The following is a 15202-nucleotide window of genomic DNA, read 5'->3' as shown; positions in this document are numbered from 1 at the left end:
GTGTGGAATCTGTCATTGAGTCTGTTCTAAAAGATATCAACAGAGCATTGATTTTAAAAGAGGAACAGAGAAACGCGATCAAGGCATTTGTTTATGTTTTCGCCGTCCTTCCTATGGGATTCGGCAAAAGTTGGTCGCACTTATGGAGGACAAAGTTAAAGAAGCAACTGAAATGGGTATCACGGCGATGCAACTCGGCGTGCACGACGAGATGGATATAATTAGCGGTCGTTGCCAGCTTCTTTTCGGAAGCCCGGAATCGTGACTGCTGAATAAGTGGAGGGACATGCTAGGCTCCGATATTTTTCAAGCCAACGTAATGGGTAGCTATCGTCGTGGATGAAGTTCACCTAACGTACAAATGGTAAGAGATAATCTTACTGTATGACTTAGTAAATACTTAATGTTGTGATATAAATGAAATGTTGTAAACAAAGTAGGTGTTGATGTACCTTCAATAACTCAGACTTAGTATAATTACATTGATGTTAGTATCATTGTAGCGAAATTACTAGCAGTTCGGTCAGGCTGCAAAAGATGACATTTCAACATACGTCACACACTCCGTTGCTCTGATTGGTCACAGGTCTATCCAATTGAGTGGAGAGGCATTTTTCGGTTGAGACACGCCTCATAATTTTAGCTCAATGGAGCGGTATCAGACTCAAATTCTGACTAGAATTGAGTATGACAACGTCAGGCTATGCCAATGGGGTAAGCAAAAAAATCTTGAACATTTTTCTTAAACAAGCAAAATTCAAGTCTAAAAGCTAGACTCATTTTCTTGGGTCATTTTTCTCACCAAGAAAAGCATCTTAATTTAAGATTTTTTAGATATTTTTACTGAAAACAAAGAAAAAATAACTTTTGTTCTTGAAAATCATTTGTTGCAGTGTGAGATTCTTGTTATTCCAATGGTGAAAACTATTTTAAGATAAACACTGCAAAAAAATTATTTTCAAGAAAAAAAAATTTTTGTATTTTTGTCTTGTTTTCAGTAAACATATGGTAAATGGTAAATGGACTGCATTTATATAGCGCTTTTAACAGACCTATGGCCATCCAAAGCGCTTTACAATTAGCCTCACATTCACCCATTCACTCACCGATGGCGGTGTCAGCCATGCAAGGCGCCAGCCAGCTCGTCGGGAGCAGCTGGGGTTAGGTGTCTTGCTCAAGGACACCTCGACACTTGGTCCAGTGGAGCCGGGGATTGAACCACCAACCTTCCGGTTTGTAGACAACCTAAATGAACCACTAGGCCACTGCCGCCCCATATCTAAAATTTCTTAAATTAAGATGCTTTTTTTGATAAGCAAAACGACCCAAGAAAAATAAGTCTATTTTTTGACCAAAAATAAGTGATTTTGTGCATAAAACAAGCAAAAAAATCTTGAAATTTTTTCTTAAATTCAGTTCAATTTTATTTATATAGTGCTTTTCACAATTGGTGATTGTTTCAAAGCAGCTTTACATTAATAGAAGCAGTGGAAAGCACAGAAAAATTATAGCACAACATAATACACGATAGCACAAGCAGCTAAATTTGCTGCGGCTATGAATCAACATTATAAGCGTGCGTATTGCTAATGTAACGTAAAGAAGAGGGTGCTAAGTTACGCCAAAGAAGGCTGCCTCCCCGGGTTGAAAAACCCCCTAGGACAAAAAAAACCCCAGGCTTAGCCGGGGAAGTAAAAAAAGTCCTAGGAGGGAAAACCCTTGGGAGATATATTTATATATACATTGAAACGATTAAGGAGATTAGGCGGAGGTTAAGCGGGTTCTGCCGGTGGTCGTTGGTCAGGCATCAGCTGGGCATCACGTTGAAGGGTTGTTATGATCTCTTCCGATGGAGGTTGACGTCCGCACTTGGCGGCCATATTGTCACAGAGTAAGATTAAAAATATAGAAATGTATTACTTTCTCACAACTTGTCACAACCCCCATTTCCATCCTGTATCATTGGCATTCCTGTGTTTACTGATGATGATCAAAGACTATTGTCTCAGACTATTGTCTCAACCCCTAACAGTGGGGGTTAAAGGTGGTCTTCTGATTGGTCAGTTTGAATGTATCATGTTGGGTTTAGTCGCATGGTCAAGGGTGCCATTTCAATTGTAACTTTAAGTCAGTACTTTTATTAAACCTTTTCATTTACAAATCTGTTGTTTAGTTTGGATTTAGTGTTAATACTTAAACGCTACATATTGCAATTCAATATATTTATATTCTAGCAATGCTCTCCCACATATTTTGCTATCATAACTGCACTTATTTCTGTCGTTGGTATAAGTTGCAGAAGGGATCAATTGACAAGAAATAAGCAGTTTTACACCATCTTGCTGTTAACATTTCTCAGTCATCTCGGCATTCCTACAGACTGAACCACTGTAGTGAATCCACCCTTACACCACGTTAATAACGTTTGTAAGAAACCAAACCTTTTGTATATCTGTCAAGATTTCAGCGAGATGCAGATCACTCCCCTCTCAGGTATCATAGAGCCCACCGGAACGCTTGCCTGTGACAAGATGGCCGCTGATGATGATGTTAGAGACTGTACCGTAAGACATCTAGCCTTTATTATGTATATCTATGAATAAACCCTCCAAAGAAGAAGAAGAAGAAGCAGTTTGTTATGATTTGAGCAGATAGCTGTGATGGAGGTAAATGGACAGCAACTATTGTTGCAGCTTGAGTTTATCACTCCTCAACTTGACCCATTTTTGTTTTAACCGTAGTTAGTGGAAATTTGTATGAGGACCTGACGGGAGAGGTTCTAACCGACCAATCACAGTGCTTGCTATCCGCGTGGAAAAGATTCATTGTTACAATTTTGCAGAGGTGCACGTCAGGCTACACATAGCTACGTAAAGCCTACGCATAGCCTACGGCATAGCTACGGCATAGAACCTACGCACAACTATAAATCACACTTTACTGACACAATGCTTTACCATTGATTACGTTAATTACTTTAGTTTGTGATTTTTCTTGTAAGCTTATATCCCAGCAACCAATTTTGCGTTCAAAAGACAGCCTAGACATCTTGGCTAAAACAAGGCAAGATTTGGGCTGCCAGTAAAAATTTAATGGACGTCTAACCATAGGCCAAAAATAAATGACATAAAATCAATAAATACATGAAAGTAATCACAGCTGACTTTGCTTACATGATGGTACATCTTACAAGTTATTTAGTCAAAAACGACATGAAACCATTTTCATGTTTATTTTGTCTGTAAGTGGGTTACTCAAAACCGGACTATATCAAGTCTAACGGTGAAATGATGGCTATTGCTCTAGCATTTCAGCATAGATCTCAAAAAAACCTATATAAAAGATAAAAAGCTCACTGACTGAGGTCTGCAAATATTCCAGAGTTTCTTCCTTAACATCTCAGTGAGTTTTTTCACCGGGGGTTTGTTTGGGTGTTTTCTTTGTAAAGCTGCTTCGGTGAAAGGCAAATAAATGAAATTGAATTTTAATGATCTCTGTATGTCAACAACTTAAGTGCTTTTAAACAAAAGTCTCTCGAGTTACGAAAGAGCAACAGCTGAGACTTCCTAACTTTGTGCAAACACGCACGAGCACTTTTGTGGAAATATCTCATATCAAAACATTATCACATTCATTTACTAAGTCTTGGCAAAGCTGTGGAGGTTTCTTCTGAAACTTAACAGAGGACACATTTTGAGATTATTGAGGTCTTTTTTTAGGAAACGTGTGAGAAACGGGACACTTCAACAAAAGTCCCCATATGCTGAACAGATGTTTAGGTGGAGTTTGTTCCTCTAATCCTGTCAATCACAACACAGGTGTACCTCTCACCTATTACCTCTCTACCTAAGACACAATAAAAGACCTCACAGGTTAAAAACAGAAACAAGTTATTAGCTTCACAATGACTCATCATATACATTTCACCCACTGACACCAAACATTGTAAATGAATTGTTTATTCAGATCTACACACAACTTTTGTATTTGAAGTGGGTGAAACGCATCTGTGTACATGTGTAATGGTGCTGGAGCTCATGTAGACCCTTGACTTCACACTTTTTTATTTACACAGTCAGGGATTGAGTGACTCAGCTGCTTTACTCTCGAGGTTTAGGTGTTAATGTGTTGTTAACATGCCTGTGCTTGTGTTGCTTATTGTGTTTTAGTTGAGATCTCCAGCAGTTGCATTAATCATGCAGACTTTAGGTGTCATTATCTGTAATGCTTGATGATTTCTGGGCTGTTTCTTAAAATTTCAGAATTAATCAGGAGTTTACAAAGTATGTACAAACAGTGGGTTTAAAGAAAAAACAGTGTGGGATTTCATTTGATCAATTCTACATATGTGACTCTGGACCACTAACAGGGCCAGTTCTAGGCATGGGCTAAGCCCACCCATCTTCTGTCTTGCCCACCCAATCAGAAGTTAGTCCAAGACATCATTCATATTTTTTTTTTACTACAATTTATACATTGGTTAAAAGCAATCTGAGACGGGTTATGTTTTTCAATGGCTCTGGGTAGGATTTCCCTTCTTAAAACCAGCCAACACCAGAAAATATTTTCTGTTTTTATTGGCTGAAAGTTGCATCACAGACAGCCTCTGTCTGTAGAATCTGAGTGAAAATGATGCGACACCAGATTTAAAAGCAGAATTACTTGTGTGCAAAATATTAACCTGTTGTTTCAGATGATCCAAAGAAAACTCAATTTTCCACAGCTTGGGGAAGTCTCTCTCTCATTCCCCAAATCACATTAATTGATTAAGGACTTTAAAAGGATAAAGGACTTTAATTTTACATGCACCGTCCCAGTCATTTGAGGCCATTTAGCAGTCTTTTAATGATGGATGGTCCATTCACGTCACATGGAAGGAAATTACTGAAGGCTTTGGGCATAAATGCAACCAAGATAAATAAAAATGCCCCGTAATTCAAGACAAGGGGGGCAACCATGTCCCTTTACAATTAAACCAAAAATGATTATGACTGTCATGATCAAAAATGAAATGTGAAAATAAAGACAAGGGTTGATGCATTTGATTTAGATCTGTTCACATTAAATCAAATTATATATGCATTATTTTTGTAGTGTTGAGAATTTTAACCAATCACAGACGTGCCTGCATGTTGAGGGGATGAATGTAAATTTAAATGAGTTTTTGGTGCAAATTAAAGAATTTGATTAAAGTTAATCTGAATTTAATAAGTTCTTCATAAACAACAGTGTGAAGATGTAAATAAGAGATTAATTGTACTGTAATGTCAGAGTTATCAGTTTATACCGTATTAGAAGTTAGTCATTAACTGTTTCAGTGTTGTTTGGTCGCTTTCTTTATATTTATTTGCAGTTTGATTAATCACTTTTTTTGTTAATGCATGAAACATCAACCTAATAATTCATAAACTTTCTCAGCTTGTTAATATGCAGTTATATATGCACATAAATATATAATTGCCCACCCAGAATATCTGCCAGCCCATCCTGGCAAGAATCGGCCTTGACCACAAAACCAGTCATAAGTCACACAGGTATTGTCTGTGTCAATTATCAATTTTTATGCCAAAAATCATTAGGATATTAAGTAAAGATAATATTCCATGAAGATATTTCCTACCATATATATATATTAAAAATGTATTTATCATTAAAATTATGTGTTTCTAAGGACTTCATTTGGACAACTTTAAAGGCATCCCCAGATTCCAGATTTCATACATCAAATCTTAATTTGATAAAATTGACCCATGACTGGTTTTGTGGTCCAGGGTCACATATATCTCCATACATAAGCTATTTCAGTATATTTTACAAGCACATACACATAAATCATGAGGAAAAGGTATAGCCTAAAGGTCAAAATGAGTGACCGTTCGATCATTATAGATTAGTTACAGAATTTATTATACAGTAATCCTCCTTTTTAACTTAATGTCTGAAGGGCAATTACACACTCAGTTATTTTTACACTAAAACTCAGTGTTTGTGCATTTACATTAAGTTTAAATGTTCTTGGCAAAAGTTATTTAGCAGAGTTTTTTTATAGATTAAATCTGTCTAGTTGGTGCTGTTTATGATTCATGACTGCAGTCAATGTTGTCTGCAGTTTGTGATTTTTCTTTACTTTTTTTAAAGCTGTATTTAATAACTGTTTTTGAATACATTTCTGCTGCTCTCTAGTGGAAGCATAACGTAGGCACACTTCAGGTTTATTAACCAAGTACAATGTGGTTGGTTTGTTGGAAAAAACACACTTCTGTGGGGTACTATTATATTGTAATTTAGGATTAGTACTGCTAGATGAAATGAGAGGACTTTAATTGTGTAACTGTTGAGGCAATGTACTACTTCATAAAGTGAAGGGACTTTTATTGTGTTATTGTTCAGGATTTGTAGTGCTAGATGAAGTAAAATGACTTTTATTGTGTAATTGTTCAGGATAGTACTGTTGAATGAAGTAGTGTGACATTTATTGTGTTATTGTTCAGGATTTGTTGCCTACTGCTGAATAAAATGGAATGACTTTTATTGTGTAATTTTTAAGGATAGTAGCCTAGACCTACTGCTGAATGAAGTAGTGGGACTTTTATTGTGTTATTGTTCAGGATTTGTACTGCTAGATGAAGTAAAATGACTTTTATTGTGTAATTGTTCAGGATAGTACTGTTGAATGAAGTAGTGTGACATTTATTGTGTTATTGTTCAGGATTTGTAGCCTACTGCTGAATAAAGTGGAATAACTTTTATTGTGTAATTGTTCAGGATAGTAGCCTAGACCTTCTGCTGAATGAAGTAGTGGGACTTTTATTGTGTTATTGTTCAGGATTTGTACTGCTGAATGAAGTAGTGGGACTTTTAATGTGTTATTGTTCAGAATTTGTACTGCTGAATGAAGTAGTGGGACTTTTAATGTGTTATTGTACAGTAAAATCAGTCTTATTCTCATTCTCTTTACCAGATCTCGAAAGTGTGCAGTTTTCTGACCACATTGCACATGTTATGGTTGCCTGGTTAAATTTTGAGAAAGTTTCTTATTATTATGAGATACTTTGATAGTGTAGGTAGATCTTGCCCTTCATCAAGGTAGAGGTTGGGGATCTTGGGCTTAAAAGGATGGTAGTTGATGGTTTTAGGTTACATGACTCAACCAGTCAATGTCATATGGAGTTTGTGATTTATTTTTCACGCTTTTCTTAAAACTGTAATTGTATTTGAATTAATTTCTGCTGCTCTCTAGTGGAAGCATAACATAAGAACACTTCAGGTTTAATAAGCACACATCAGTGGTAACACTTTAGAATACTGTATCTTACTTACTGTATAACTAATAAGGAATTACTGCAGAATTAATTGTTAGTTCTTCATTAACACTCAAGTCACTACTATTAACTACTAAGAAATATGTGTTAACTAATCAGTAGGTCATAGCAGTTTTTAATTATGTTAAGTAACTATTAATTAATCAGTAACTAATCAATTTAGTCATTCCTCCTGAAGAACTACGATTAAGTAACTACTAATTCCGCTTCAGGAGGAATAACTATTAAGTAACTATTAATAAACTGTGATGCTCAGTATCCGGTTATGGCCTGTCTTCTTCTTTACTACTATTGTTAGTTGATTTACTTAGATGTATGCCTACTATACTGATTACATTCAGGTTAAAGTTTGAGCGCACACAGGTAATATCTGTGAGTTTTGTAATATCTCCCACTTTGTAAGAGAGATGGGACTGGGGGTTTCCAACTGTCAGCGGAGAGGTGCATCGCTATCGCATTTTAACAATGCGCTGTCGACCCTTAAACCAAACACTGTAGATACCACATTAATGAACTGTAAAAGTACAAGAAAGTTGCTTTTTTGGTGGGGGAGGGGTTGTCTAAGGCTTAGTTGTTTAAGATAAAATAAAACTGGAGAACTGTTTCACTTTCTGTAAAATGTAACATCTTTGATTCTCCAATAAAAAAAAGAAAGAAAGAAAGTTGCGTATATTTTTTGTGTGTGTTTTTAATCAAGATATTTCACATCACTATTATAAAGTGATGACAAATGAATTCTTCAAGGCAATGATCAAAGAATTACCACATCATTCTCAAAGAATTACCTTGAACCCATTGATAATTAATAAAGAATTACCACATCATTATCAAGTAATTACTAAGAACCTGGAACAGTATTCTAAAGTGAAAACAATGGGAACTACCACATAATTCTCAAATAATTACTTTATTAATGAACCCATTTGCGCCTGATTCTGCGCGCCGAAATATTACATCTAATGCTGGTGCATGCAGCATCAGGCGCAAATGGGTTAATAGTGGGTTTGAAGTAATTCTTTGAGATTTATGTGGTAATTCTTTATTGTCAATGGGTTCCCATTGTTTTCACTTTAGAATACTGTTCCAGGTTCTTAGTAATTCCTTGATAATGATGTGGTAATTCTACATTAATTATCAATGGGTTCAAAGTAATTACATTTACATTTACATTTAGTCATTTAGCAGACGCTTTTGTCCAAAGCGACTTACAAGTGAGGTAGACAATAGAAGCAATTATGGCAACATAAGAACAGCAATACATAAGTGCACTGGAAATAGTCTCATCAAGTCCAACACAATATACATAGCCAAGGGTATGTTAGTGTTTTTTTTTTTTTTTTTTTTTTTTTTAGATAAAGAGGAAGGTAGATAGAGAAAGAGATAAAGAGAAGGGTAACTAAATAAAGATAGTAAATCTGTAATTAGGAAGTTAGGTAATGGTGGAAGAGATGGGTTTTTAGCCGAGTCTTAAAGACAGCTACAGTGTCAGCTGATCGTGTCACGACCGGCAGATCATTCCACAGTTGTGGGACAGTTCCTGAGAAGGTACGCGTTAGTGTTTTCTTCCCTTTTTGAGATGGTACCACAAGTCGTCGCTCGGTGGCAGAGCGCAGTGATCGAGAGGGTACATAAGGCTCTATAAGCAAGCGAAGGTAAGGGGGTGCTGACCCAGTGGTGGTTTTAAAGGCCAGGAGCAGAGCCTTAAATTTGATGCGGGCTGCTATAGGAAGCCAGTGTAACTTGACAAAGAGAGGAGTGACGTGCGCCCTCTTTGGCTCATTGAAGACCACTCTTGCCGCTGCGTTCTGAATCATCTGTAAGGGTTTGGTCGTGCAGGCTGGAAGTCCTGCCAGTAGCGCATTGCAGTAGTCCAGCCTGGACAGGACAAGAGCTTGGACCAGGACCTGCGTAGCATGCTCATCTAGGAAAGGTCTAATTTTCCTAATATTGTAGAGGATGAATCTACAAGAGCGAGCGGTGCTGGCAACATGCTCCGTGAAGCTAAGCCGATCATCAATGACCACTCCCAGGTTTTTGGCCGTCTTGGAAGGCGTGATGGTCGAGGAACCTAGCTGAATGGAAAAGTTGTGCTGAATCTTTGGTTCGGATGATATGACAAGCAGTTCTGTCTTCGCAAGGTTAAGCTGGAGATGGTGATCCTTCATCCAGAGTGAGATGTCCCTCAGGCATGCCGAGATGCGGGCAGAAACCGTAGGATCATCAGGGTGGAACGACAAGTGGAGTTGAGTGTCGTCTGCATAGCAGTGGTAGGAAAAGCCATGTTTCCGAATGACAGAGCCCAGGGATGTCATGTATATCGAAAAGAGCAGCGGTCCAAGCACAGAGCCTTGAGGGACCCCGGTATCTAGACGTTGGGGTTCGGAGACGTCACCTCTCCAGGATACCCGAAATGACCTATCTGAGAGGTACGACTTGAACCATAAAAGCGCTGTGTCAGTGACACCCATAGACATGAGAGTCGACAGGAGGATGCGGTGATTGACGGTGTCAAAAGCTGCAGATAGATCCAGTAAGATCAGCACAGATGATTTGGAGGCTGCCCTTGCCTGCCTTAGGGCCTCAATGACTGATAGCAGCGCAGTCTCAGTGGAGTGACCACTTTTGAATCCAGACTGATTGCTATCCAGGAGGTTATTTTGTGTGAAGAAAGTGGAGAGCTGGTTGAACACAATGCGTTCAAGAGTCTTGGAAATGAAGGGAAGAAGAGAAACGGGTCTGTAGTTCTCTAGCATAGCAGGATTGAGAGTGGGTTTCTTCAGCAACGGGGTTATCCGGGCCTCTTTAAATGCTACAGGGAAGGTGCCAGTGGAAAGGGATGAATTGATAATGTGAGTGAGAGCAGGGATAACAGACGGAGAGATGGCCTGGAGGAGATGGGTGGGTATGGGATCTAGCGGGCAGGTAGTCGGATGATTAGAAGCCAAGACCTTGGAAACATCTGCTTCGGATAGGAGAGAGAAGGAGGGAAGGGAGCATGTCTCAGGGATTTGAGAATGCGCAAGAAGCGGCGGCTCGGAGAACTGACTGCTAATAGTTTTCGTTTTCTTCACAAAGAAGGAAGCAAAATCATCAGCCGTTAGGTCAGATGAAGGTGGAGGGGCAGGGGGACAAAGAAGGGTAGAGAAGGTCTTGAAGAGAGTGTGAGAGTCAGGTGAGTTGTTAATCTTTGAATGGTAGTATAGGGTCTTTGCAGAGGAGACATCCTTGGAGAAGGAGGCAAGAAGAGACTGATAGAGGCAGAGATCAGAAGGATCATTCGATCTGCGCCACTTCCTCTCTGTAGCCCTGAGTGTGGAGCGATGCTCACGGAGAACCTCAGTTAGCCAAGGAGCAGAAGGTGTGACCCGGGCCGGTCCAGATGTCAGAGGGCATAATGTGTCTAAGCAGGATGTAAGAGTGGAACAAAGTGTGTCTGTGGCCTTGTCAGTATCTAACAGAGAGAGTTGGCTGGGAGCGGGCAGCGTGGAAACAATCGCAGAGGATAAGCGGGAGGGAGAGAGCGTGCGCAGGTTGCGCCTGAACGTGACCAATGGGGGATCGTATGTAGCGACAGGGGGAGTCAGGTCGAGGTCGAGAGTAATTAGGAAGTGATCAGATGTGTGAAGTGGGGTGACCTGGGTGTGGTAGGTGGAACAACAGCGTGTGTAGATAAGATCTAAAAGATTACCAGACCTGTGTGTTGGTGAAGTAGGGACTCGCTTGAGGTCAAACGACGCAGTCAGGGTGTTGAAGTCAGCTGCCTGTGGTTTCTCCAGGTGGATATTGAAGTCACCAAGTACTACTAAAGGAGTACCATCCTCAGGGAATGAAGAAATCGTTGCCTCTTTAAGGCAACGATTTGATCGTTGCCTTAAAGAGTAACTAAACCCTAAACCAACTTTTTTTTAGTTAATGATCTGAAAGAATGATGCTTTATTAGTGCTGTTCATTGATTTTAGTAAGTTTTTTGACATTTGGATATAAAGTGTTTCAATACTACAATATGGTGTAAAAACGTCTGAGTGCTGCCCTCTTCAGGTTGAACGGTGGCTACTGCAGTTGAATTTTTCTATTGGATGTTGGGTCCAAAAAAGAACTCGTGACGTAAGCAGGTTCAAGCTCACCACGCCCTTGTTACGATCTCACCACACACTTGGTACGAGCTTAGTTCATCCCCTCTTTCTCCGTTGGGATCTGCCTACTTTTCTTGCATTTTTCAAATATTGCAATGGGTGGAGTCAGGCTCTGACCGGGGGTTTAGTTACGCTTTAAATACAGAATTCTTTGTCATCACTTTATAATAGTGATGTGAAATATCTTGAGTAAAAACAGACACACAAAATATATATATATAAGGCCATAAACATACCTGAGGTATTGGCAGGTCATGGCTCCATTTAAGTAAATCAACTAACATTAGTAGTGAAGAAGACAGGCCATAACCGGATACTGAGCATCACAGTTCATTAATAGTTACTTAATAGTTATTCCTCCTGAAGCGAAATTAGTAGTTACTTAATCGTAGTTCTTCAGGAGGCATGACTGAATTTATTAGTTACTGATTACTTAATAGTTACTTAACATAATTAAAAAACGCTATGACCTACTGATTAATTAACACATATTCCTTAGTAGTTAATAGTAGTGACTTGAGTGTTAATGAAGAACTAACAATTAATTCTGCAGTAATTCCTTATTAGTTATACAGTAAGTAAGATACAGTATTCTAAAGTGTTACCGTAATGTTTTAGAATTTGTACTACTAGATGAAATGAGGGGACTTTAAATGTGTCACTGTGACTGTACTACTTCATGGGCCTTTAACATTTTTTGGACCCCCTTAGATGAGAGAGGCACGGAGCAGGGACCTCTTGATACTAAATGTGTAAAACAGATATTTATGTAAGCAGCAAGGTACGAGAGGCTGCTTTATCGTATGAGGCACAATGCAAAGTGGAGGAAAGCGACCAATAAATTGATCATGGACTGGAATTAACTATTTTATTAATAGAAACAAATCATATTCTCATACAACCATAGCAGTGGCAGAGCACTAGCAGTGGCAGACGGTGACTTATTTTTCAATGGGGCAAGATCTGAAGCTCGTCACAACATGTATGTAGCCCGTCATGTGTGTGGCTCATCATTTCAAAATATGTGTTCAACGCTCATCAGAGTTTAGTGTCTTGCGAGTATTTCGTGAACGTGAGCGTCTCTTTTATCATAAACCCTTTCGACGTGTGTGCAGCAGGCACGTATTTTAACAAGATGCATGATTCACATGATGCAATGAATACATATTTTGACTCCAAACACATATTTCGAATTCACACCCCTCGGAAGTGATGTCACCAGCTGCCACTGGTTACTAGGGTTTATTTTCTGCAAAGCATCATCAGACTCAGGAGAACAACATGCAATGAGTCCACAGCATTTCTTTGGGGTAGGGTTGCCACCCATGTCTGATAAAAAACCTGGACACCAGGGCCGGCCCGAGGCATAAGCGAACCAAGCGGCTGCTTAGGGCCCCGCTGGCCACCAGGGGGCCCCCGCCCCAATCGTTTTTTTTATTTTTATTTTTTATACAATTAAATAACTTAAACAGGTAATATAAATGGATGAATGAATGAATACGAATTTATAAATTAATAATTAAAGACAAGAAAATTTTGATTTGCAGACAACTATGTGTCTGCAGTGCTAGCGTATTAGTCAGGCGCAACATAGACACCTGCGCCACCTGCGCGTCGGCGCGCAAGTGCACAACGTCGTCACTCACTGTAAACAATGATGAGCCATTTGACATGTCAAAAAAAAGGATATATCCCTCTGGGGCCGAAAAGAGAACAAAGAAAAGGACCGAGGATGAGAAAAAAGAGCAAGATAAAGGTATGTTTGCATGATTATATACAGTATGTTTAATTTGTGTTAGTGGTGTGACAGATCGACGTTAATCTGTGACCGTGATCGACCCACGGTTCGGCTCGCATGCGCTTAAATAGTGAAAGTTTATCATTTGCACGTGTTTCAAAGGCTTGCAAAAGTTAACATTTCAAGTGATTTTAAAGAATTTATCCCGCAAAAAGGCGCTAAAGTGAGCAGTATTCTGCAAGCCCATGCGGTTTAAATTGTCCAGCCCAGCTCCCTTCAGAGATCAGAACACTAACACTTGATGTTTAAACTTTAGAGAGAGTTACGCTATTTTGTGTCATACTGTAGTCCATTAACATATATTTGAGGAATAGAGCACTGAAAAGAACATAACGTTTTTATGCTCCGCCGTCTGTATTTCCGTCTGTGTGAGCGCGCCGCGTATAAGTGCACTTAGTAGGGCACACATAAAATCTTTCTGTTCTTGACAGGGCACATACAAACAAAATGATCTCCACAGTACTCTTTTCCAATAAAAACAGTTGTTTATGTCTTTAGACGGTTTATGTATAGATTAGGCAGAAACCAGGTCCGTGCTTCTCTTAAAGAGACAGTAACCTTAATTAACCTACTTAAGTCTGTGTCATTAATGTTAATCAAACCTTCCAAGACAAAGAGAAAATCACTTCTGTAGCTCTAAAAAAGAATAATTATATTTAATTCATACAATAAAGTGTTATGATTCATTTGATTTGATTTCTGTTCCTAATGCTAATTTTAGCCCTTACTTAATGTGCAACTTTGTTCTTTTTATAAATGTTTGTAAGTAATTTCTTCATTTTTTTATTAGTTTTTCCAACCCCTTATTCTGCTGATCCGAAAAATGATCAGATCTGTGCCTCAAAAACCATAATGTGATCCGAACCGTGAGTTTTGTGATATATCACACCCCTAGCTAGCATTGCTGTATGTGTTGAAGTGAACGTTCCAACATCGGTAACGTTCCAGCTTCATAGGCAAAGCACATGCGCTCTCTGTCTAAGATCTTTGGTAAGAGATGGTATTGGACTTTATGAGAATATATACCAATACCATGTTGGGTAGGGAGATTTCTGTGATGAAAATGGACTTCAATCTTATTTATATGGTGGGTAGTGATGTAACAGTGCTATCCTATATTTATTTATTTATTGCTTGTTGTGTAAGTAATGAAAAATAAGCAAAATAAACTCATTCTGCTCGATCAACTATGCACTTATCCAATGCTATTTTTTTCAGGAACAATGTTGAAGTACTTTGGAGCACAACCAACTCCACCCGCCCCTGATGTTTCATCAAGTGTCAGTGTCTCCACAGCTGATGATGCAGCAGATGAGGTTTTTCTTGTTGGCAAATGTTAACATTCCATAGCCTGTTAATATGACATGACACATTGAAGAATAAAGTATTTTATTTAAGTATAGATTTTTTTCATTATTAAAATTATTATTCATTTATAATGTAACATTAGAGCGTGACATTTGTGTCCGCGTGGTGGGAGGGGGGCCCCCAAACACATTCTGCTTAGGGCCCCCAAGATGCTCAGGCCGGCACTGCTGGACACACTAAACACAGATGATGCCTAAAGAAGACATTTAGTACTGAAAAGTTAATTATTATTTTTTTGTACATATTTCCTGTATTTTCTGTTTGTATCTTAATAAAATGTATAAAAAAATAAATATGGATGGACATTAAAACAACAAGTCAGGTGGTGGTGGCCTAAGACTTTTGCACGGTATTGTGTGTGAGAAGACAATGCCTTTGTCAAAAGCTATTAAGTTAAAAAAAATTGGTACATTTTCTTTTACTTAGGGTTAAGATGTTAACGGGCACATGCTCCTAAATGCTTCATGTATGAAAACAGCACCATGTCAGCTGGAAGCAATCTACTATGTTTAACCTCCTAAGACCTGGGACATTATTAATGAAGTGTGTGTACGCACATAACGGGGCTGAAAACGTGCATA

The sequence above is a fragment of the Paramisgurnus dabryanus genome, chromosome 3 (assembly GCF_030506205.2).
Source record: "Paramisgurnus dabryanus chromosome 3, PD_genome_1.1, whole genome shotgun sequence".
Classification (NCBI taxonomy): domain Eukaryota; kingdom Metazoa; phylum Chordata; class Actinopteri; order Cypriniformes; family Cobitidae; genus Paramisgurnus; species Paramisgurnus dabryanus.
The sequence above is the reverse complement of the archived record's forward strand: the minus strand, read 5'-3'. Positions refer to the sequence as shown.